A 9213-nucleotide genomic window follows, 5' to 3' on the forward strand; every position below is an offset into this window, starting at 1 on the left:
GTGCGAGGCGCGGGCGATGCGCCGCGCGAGATTAGACGCGAGTTAGTTCGCGACGGAAATTACTTTGTCACACACACATTCACGAGCCTCGATCCGATCGTCCGATTGTAACTCTGAGAAATGCGCGCGGACGCCGATTTCCCGAATGTTCTTCCGCACACATTCGGAGACAGTTTCGCGATGCGAGACGTTCAATGGGTGACGCGTGTCACTTCTGTCATAGGGTCTAGGTCACAACTCCGTTAACATACGCGAAGGGTTTGATAATTGACCTGTTACCTACGTATGCGAACATTTGACAGTTACTCGATAGTTGCCGCCTGCTGCTAACGTCCTTCCGGTAAGCCTCGGGTGTTACAGTTGCCTCGTAGTCGTTGCAATAATAATGTTGTAGTCGCTTGGCTCTGTCATTGTTGTCAGAGTTTTGGTACAACTGCAAAATTGATGTCGCGGAATTACACCGGCGTGTTTGTCTGGAAAACTCGCGATGTAACTTCGCATGCGTACGGTTATCGCTATCGGATGCGACGAAAAAAAAGTGTGCGTTGATTGTTTGTAATTTTGCGTGATAAATGTGGAGTCCTTGTGAGAAGACGATATAATGGTTAAACGTGACAGGTGCATCAAGGATTTGAGAAAATTTTCATAATGCCACTGAAATTTAACCCGACACACTGGAGTTAAGGATCATTTTCGATCCCACCTAAAATTTTGTTTGCGAATTACTCGTAAACCAGTATGATGTACTGTTATAAAAAGTTATATATTGTTTAGCCATTTCAATTCCTTGTATCATATAACAAAAAGACAGAAACATAAAATATATATACACATATTGAATATATACATTCTACGTTAAAAGTTATTATTTGTGTTTAAAGACCAAAATAAAAAGAATGTCCAGGATTAGGTGCGTGTCCGGGCATTAATATTTTTATCTTATATTATTGGCAACTTTTGCAAAATACAAATAAGCACGGAAGGATCACAGTCTGTTAGATTAAGGTGTCCAAAACATGTATGCCGTGTGAGAGTTAATAATTTGAAATCAATTCGTCACTGCAGTGATGTATATAATTCGCATAAGATATTCTTTTCTTAACATGTCGGATATAACACTATAAAACCTGTTTATAAGCGATCTTTCACAAATGCACGAGGTCTTCCTCGTCCATCCTGTCGTTCCGTTCTACGTTAGTTCCATTAAAAGAAAAAACGCGGAAAAAATGGCGGAATGAAATTAATGCCGCAGGCTCATCGAACCGGAGTTTTGAAAAGACGTCTGTAACGAGGAAGGGTATCGTTCGCCTGGCGGCAGGACACGTTTAAAGAATTAAAGTATCTAATGCGAAAAAGAAAGGTCGAAGCTGCCGTTTGAAAGCGAAGCATTGTCTGCTTAAGCCTGGCATTCAGTGACCTTTCTTTCTCTCTCTCAGCTTCGCGCTAGCGGTCTCTCTTCCTCTTCGGATATAAATTACGAAAGGTAGGATAGAACGGGCAGGGATCGGTGGAGGGAGAAATAAGAAATTAAGAGAGAGTCTTAGGAGAGAATAAAGCTAAGAATTAAGGCGGCGGAGAGGCTGGGGGGAGGGGAGCGGGAACGACGGAGAAAGGAAGACAGAGGCGGGGAAGGGCAGACCCGGAAGAAGAAGAGAGAGCGAAATGAACTGAAACCACTGCTGGCGCTCGCTTTGGGGCTTAAGTCCTCGGAGGGATTCTTACTCGCGCGTCATTTAACAAAACAATTAGAAGTTAACCCCTTCCTGCGTCCGTCCATTCTTTTCTTGCGAATCTACGTCCCAAAATTAAGGAGATTTTTAACCCCTTGCCGGCAGCGGTTTTATTGGTATAAGCCTCGCGTTTCTTCGGGGCTCGATTGTTAATGATTCGCGCGGTACACGTTGGTATCTTTTTGGAGTTAATCTGAAGTGCGTGGTGTGCGACGTAACGAGGCTCTCCGGTGTGAAGATGAAGTTTTACGTGAGCCTTGAACACGCACGTTTTGGAGCGGTAATATGCTAAGCTGCACGGAAGGAACTTTACATGAACACACCGGCGCATATCATTAACGTGATTCAGTGCTCCCTTTCGCAGGTTTAGAATGTAATCTTTAGCGTACCGCGCCACGAAAAATTTTCCACTAGGTCATGCAGTCGCAATTGATTTCTTTGCGAATCTCGCGAAATTCCTTTAGGGGGCCTTTCTACCGTGCACTCAGAGAGAAATATATGATGGTGGTAGCTGCGCAGAGGTGGTGACTATAGGAACGGAGAATCAATGTGTATGCATGGTTTAGCATTTTGTAGTTATCGCAACTGAAGCTGGGCGGTTACGAGAACTGCATACAGTTCTCCAATTTTCTGTATTGTCCTCCTAATCGTTAGTCGTTTGCGTTTCTTCGTCTTTAATATCGGATGCTGTTCAAACATCACGAAAGGAAGGGACAATTGACACTCTTCGCAAAGAGCTCGCACGATCTTCAAGATAAACATAGACGATAGGCAAATTCGATTTGGGAAATGATGGGAGATCAATTAGCGTTGGCAAAAAGAAGAAGTCCCTCCTCCCACTGACAGGCGCGTCTGTGTCATTGCGCGAGTTCCGTCGCTCAGGTAGATAAATAAAAGTGTAGCGTAAAGCAAAGACATCTGGCCCCACCACTTTCTCGTTGCGTGAGACCGCACTGGTGGGAAACCACCCTCAATCTCATCGCCGGCGGTCTCGTCGCGGCCCTCGCCGCCGTTCTCATCCCTCTCGCTGCTCGTCGAGAACCGCGCTGAGCGTCGAAGAGACAAAATAAATATACCATCCATGTTTTTCCGTCGCGGCCACCGTGAAATATGCATAATCCTCAAACGGAGACGCAGAGGAGAGAGGAAAGGGGGGAGAGAGGGTTTCAGGCCGGGTGGAGGACCGGAGGAATCTTCGGGGGCGGAGGTGGACGAAAAGATTTCTACCAATTATCGATGGCGCGCCTTTTGATCTGCGTACGCCAGCGCGACGCGTATGTTGATTCTTAAAACTCTTATTTCTATTTGAAAAACCCGCAGAGAGGCAAATTCCTCGACTCTGCCTACTCTCGTCACCGCCACCACCACTACCACCGTCGCGCACATCCTTCCCTCCTCCCGTCATCGCGCTTTCGATTCGCCGTGGATATTTTGCCGAGGAGTGCTTATTTTCAGCGAAGAGAGTAGAGAGACGATGATGCGCCAAAGCATAAGATCCTCCGAAAAGTCTTTTTATACTCGCGTCTCTTCAACTTTATCTCGGAGGCTTTTCAAACATTATGAAAGAAGAAAAAAATTAACGCTCTTGGTGGAGGGCTCGTTGTCTCGTTGTTATGCGCTTAATAAAAATTTCGCAAAAAAAATTTCAGTTGGTGCAACCAAATAGGAACCAACTGAAAATTAGATGATTAGAAGAATTAGATTAGATATCTCTGTTATGAAAACTAATATTTTTGTTATTGCAACCAAAAATATTCGTCTAAACATTCAACGATTATTAGAATTCGGTTGAGACAACTGAGAACAATTGACTATACAGAAGCCTCATTAAGAAATTTTTCTGTTCCTACAGCCGAGTTTTCGTCCGATCCCTGAGCAACCGATAATTCGGTTACACCAACAGAATTATTTTTTCCGGGAAACCGGGGCCAAATGGCACATCTTTCAGAATTTCGAAGTTAAAACTTTTTAGACGATTGATTGTTGTGACATGAGAGAGATAACTTTCCCTGTGTTCTCGCAACGATTCTGTAAACCGTGCATTTTCTTCTGCAATAACCGAATTACGAATATGCCACAAATATGCCATGGCTATCTCGCTCTGGTATCAAATAGCTGGATGAAACCATAGACACACATTGGCTAGCAACTCAGAGTGAGCGTGCCACGTATAAAATACGTATTTCGATTAGTAGCTTTGGAGTCTCCGCGGGAGGTTTCCACAGTCCTACACTGAGAGAAAAAAATAGTTGGAATAACTATAATCTCACTATATTTTATAGTTCGTTTTGGCCTCAAACATATATTTATAGTTTATCTAAACACGAAGATATAGCAGAATGAACACACATTTATAGTCATATTACTCGTCTTATTATTCTATATGTATAGTAAAGCACGCTTTGGGAATATAGTTACATGTACCCATATTTTCCAAATATTCCAATTGTATTGACTATATAAAATAGTTAATTTCTCTTATCATTCAATATTTGCTACCTTACTATATTTTATATTTCAAATAATTATATATAATTCTTGATAAAAGTTTTACATGAGTCAGTTATACTATGCTTATATTGTAAATATTACAAACATTATGGTGACATTTACTATAAAAAAGATATTCCTAACTATAATCTTTTTACTATGTCATTGTAGTTCCAAATATCATACATTTTTCTCTCAGTGTATCGATCCTCAAATAATAGTCAACTTTACTTTGTCCATCCATATACTCAATTCAATAACTTTGTGAGTGAAAATTGTTTTTATCATTTGAAATAGTGTATCACATACTTACAGAAAGTTTTATTCTAACTAATAACATGTCATACACTTAAGTTTATTCACTCACAATGGAAAATATTAATCCGAAACTTCTAAACGCTGGAGAATGTATTTGGTTGCTCCTAAATCAGTTTTTCTACTTTTTTAATTGTAATATTACTTCGATTTCAATGAAATTTATTGTCTATTTTAAAAGAAACATCTTACCATATCCATATCTAAACAAAATATATGACCGACATAATCCTTTGAGTCAATTAAATCCAATCTCCTTTAAGTATTTGTTTGTTCCGAAATGTTAAAAGAAATTTTAATGTAGATATTATAGTTTAATACCATTCACACAAAGATGCGATCGATATTTTTATCTTTTTGAGAATCCGATAAAAAATACTTTGATATCACGTGAATTAATTTCTCTGTCAATGCGGGAGCGAGCGATCTGAATTCGCACTGACTTTGTCAATGAAACGATGGCCAATACGAGCGATACGGCAAAATCGCGCCTGTATGCGTAATGCGACTTTTATTAATAACGTCAAAGAGAAGTCACGTGGAAATCTTAGAAGTCGCGAAAGCGATCGCGACTGAAGGCGACGCGAAAGGAACGATTCATCAAGATCTGCGATTCATAAAAGACTTCTAATCCCGAATCGCGGTGGCGCTTTGCATCGTGGGCCGAGGTAGGGGCTGCGGCAACTTGGAGTGGCCATTGTAATGTTAAGCGTCCATCCCCCTTTCTCACCCTCGCTCTTCTTACGACCAGGTCTGTTATCTCGACGGCGCTTTCACGGCGGAAACCTCGCCTCACCCGCGCCTCACTTTCCGCGGAAACGGGAGACTAAAACAATGACGAAGAAACGTAAAGATCGCGCTATTGTTGTTGCGGTTATTAGCGAGTGAATAATTCGCGCGAGCCCATTATCGTCTATTAAGGTCGAATTATTATTGTGGCGGCCGCAACTTGCCACATCCTCTTATTAGAATAGTGGCCATAATTAGCAATAATCCTATCGGAAAATACTTAGATATACAATTGCAAAAGCCGAAATTCCATCAGTACTGTTCAATTGGAGTAGATCACGAGATTCCTTATTCCTAAAATTCAACCTTCCATCGACAGTTCGCCAATGGCATAATTTTCTTTGATGCACGGAAGAAACAGTATGGTTGGTTTACGTATAAGTCTAATTATGCCAGACCAGATTTCATAGTAAAATATGGAACAATTGATTGTCTGCTTGCTGCACGGTAAAAAAAGATTTGGTTGAATTAACCAAATATCTGGTCTAACCAGATATTTGGTTAATTCAACCAAATCTTTTTTTTCCGTGTCGAATCACAGAACAATTGCTGAGTTACTGCGTTGCAGCAGTGACGACATATGGTTGCTTCAACTAGAATATATCTAATAATCGGGTGGACTAAATGTCACCCCGGCTCATTTCTGATTGCTACAACTGGATCAACTACATTGATAAGGTCGACCAAAGTAAGTGAATCATATCAACCATTGACATTATCATCACGCAAAAAGTAATGCAGTTATGTTGCTCACAACTAAATATTTCTGATTATGTGCACTGTATCTGTCTTGTCTCGTGCAATGTATAAGTAGAATATACAGATTATCGAAGAGAGATGCGAAATATAACAATGCACGAAACCCGCCGTCTACGCGCAACCCTCAACTCAAAATTCGTTTCACTCGGTCGTAACATAGTCGCGATCCCTTTGCTTCTACTTGAATAATTTAGACGCAGAAAATCCATGCCGCTTTGGGGCAACTACTTATCCGACCACGAGGAATGTATGACACAATCACTATAGTCGAATGGGTCGCGAAGGGCTCGAGGTCAACGAAGAGGAGACAAACCCCACGCGGCGGACTGTTCATGCGAAAGCCGGCCAGGCTTTTTAATCGACGTCACCCCGAACGTACGTACGTCCGTGTGTCCGGTCCAGATTAATTTCATCATGAATGTTAGCCCAACACTCGAGGTCCAACCGCGAACAAACACCCTCCACGCACTCTATTAACAGTTTAAAGCGTATTACAGTCGCGTCGTCGAGCCGCGCTTCGCACGCACGATCAACACCGGCGAGCCACACTCGGGGGGATGATGGCTTTACCCCCGTCAGAGAAAATTTATACGAAAATGTTTGCGTTGCACAGTTGATCCGTTTGATCGTTCGCAGTCGAGTTGACCGCGCCGGTATAATTTCAGCAAGTTCCATCTTCGCGGAAGGTATGGACGAGAGAAACGTGTACTTTGTGTCTGATTTCGTAGACAAACATTGAGATTATTTCTGGAATTTCAACAATGAGATCAATACTTGTATAATTTGTGTGTGTAAGAATAATAATGATTTTATTCTTTATTATTATCTTTTTTTCCTCAAAACTAGTTTAGTTGATTTTTAAATGATTTTGAAAATTTTCACTCATGCAATTTTGGTGGTCTCGACAATTTTAAGGTAGCATCAAGATATGCATTGTCTGATTAAATAAACGTCTGATTAAATAATAATTGTTAAATATCTTCTGAACTGTAAACTTTAGATCACACAAGCAAATTTTCTCAGGAAAATTTTACGTGAAATTTCATGCTCTATCCGATGATTGTATAAAAATTACTCATTCTCATTTAAAAAACAAAGTTGACCCTGAAGTAACCTCAAAAAAAGTCATTTTTTTTAATGCAATGTCATTATCTTTCTTCCAAACCAGAGCCCTTAAACTTTTGTTTGACACGCTGTTTTCTGTAATATCTCATTTTTAATTTGTGCAATTAAAATGGGAGACTTTTATATGAATAAATCCGATCTCGATATGCGCGACATGTAAAATGTATAAGAAAACATTGAGCGAATTTTTATCTCAGTTACTGGCTTCAGTTCTCCTTAGATAGCAGGGGTGCAAAAATAATTCAGAATATAATACGAAAGGAATAAAAGGTCTGGAGAATATTTCGAGATAAACGACGATAAAATCGCGGAGGTATAATAACGAAGAATCAATATTCGAATGACATTCTGTCGGTTTTCCTGCTGTCGCTGTTACGCATCAATCTGACAGAAATAACGGCGCCGGCTTAATCGGCGCGTTTTGAAAAAAGAAACGGCACATTAATAGCTCGCGGAGTCGACTGAGGTAGCCAATTAGGTGTGTCTGGAGAGTAGGAGACTCGCGTACGCTAGTAGAACAAACCACGGCAAACGGAGGGAGTCGAGTAGCGAGACGAAGTAACAGGGATAGATAGAGGCATCGAAAGACAAGAAGAAAAATACGAAGCGCGATCCCTTTTTCCCTCTTCCTCGCCTTTTTCGGTGGAAATAAAACTGTTGTATCTACTAATAAAGGCGGAGTCTTACTTTTAAAAGCGCGCACTCTACTACCTCTCTCTCCCTCTCGCTTTCTGTCCTTCTCTCTTTCTCTCTGTCTCGCTCTTTCTCTCTTTCTTCTTCTTCGTCTTGCGTTAAAATAGGAGGGATTAGTTCCTATGGTAGCGCGGGGGCTTAAGCATTGATGAGGTTTTTAAATGGGTTCTCCTTTGAAGAGAACGCGAAAGGCGAGTAAGGGTGGCTACGACAACGAGGGCACAAGGGGGGAGACGGGGGCGGGCGATATTTACTGGGAGATTAAAAAATCGAGGGAAAAATTAAGTGTTACGGGGGCACGCCCCCGTCTTGGACTTAATTCTATGTAATCCTCTGCTAAGATCGCCGAACCTTCCTCCCCCCTCCCTCCCGCCTCCACCCCCTAGTCCACCTTCTGTACTCCCGTCACCCTTCCGCATTATTCCGCTTTCGGGAGAGGTCGATCGAGATTTTCATCTCTCCTCGTGTAAGAATACATTTTTTGTCGCTCACTAATCGTGCTGAATTACGCTCGCTCGGGAAAACGTAAAGATTTCTAAAGGAGTTCGTAAGGGTATTATCTGAATGTTGAGTAAAACGACTGGATCCTGGTTCAAGACCGCGAAGGGAGGCTCGCTTTATGTCCGTTTACGCGCGCGGTCTCGACTGATAACTGAAGATCGAATGTTCCCTCGGCGGAACTGAGCGAAATGAAATTTCGCTCCACCAGCATAGGTCGTTACTGCGAAAGGACTTTTTCCCAGCCGGCCGCGGTCAAATAATAATGAAGCTTAATTACATGAGGCCAAGTCGATATGTTGGCGATACAAATATTTAGAGGGCGAGCGCACGGTGGTCGTGAAGCGATGTTATTAGTAAATTAACTGACATCAAAGAAAATGCGAGCGCTGGTCACTTACTCTGCTAATGGAAAGCTTGCATCCTCCTACACGTGCGAGAGAGATATACGCGAATACATATATACATATACATATATATATATATATATATATATATATACTTTTGTTATATATTTTATATATTTATGATCTGCAGATATTAATTTCACGTGTGCCGCGACATAATACTTTGAATTTATATAACATTCAATAGAAAGATTAAAATAAATGATTCGTGCGTGTTTAAAAAATGCGTTAAATATATGCTCAATATGTAAAAAATAATTAATCGAACGATACTTCAATAAATATTATATTTTGGTAAAACACTATATTATTTTTTGTTTTACTTTGTTAAGCCATCAATATTTTTGTTAAAATATTATGGTATTGTAATATTTTAACTTGAATTTATATATATAATTCAACCACGA

The sequence above is a fragment of the Odontomachus brunneus genome, unplaced genomic scaffold (assembly GCF_010583005.1).
Source record: "Odontomachus brunneus isolate Ranch 3 - 2012 unplaced genomic scaffold, Obru_v1 Obru_scaffold_009, whole genome shotgun sequence".
Taxonomy (NCBI): Eukaryota; Metazoa; Arthropoda; class Insecta; order Hymenoptera; family Formicidae; genus Odontomachus; species Odontomachus brunneus.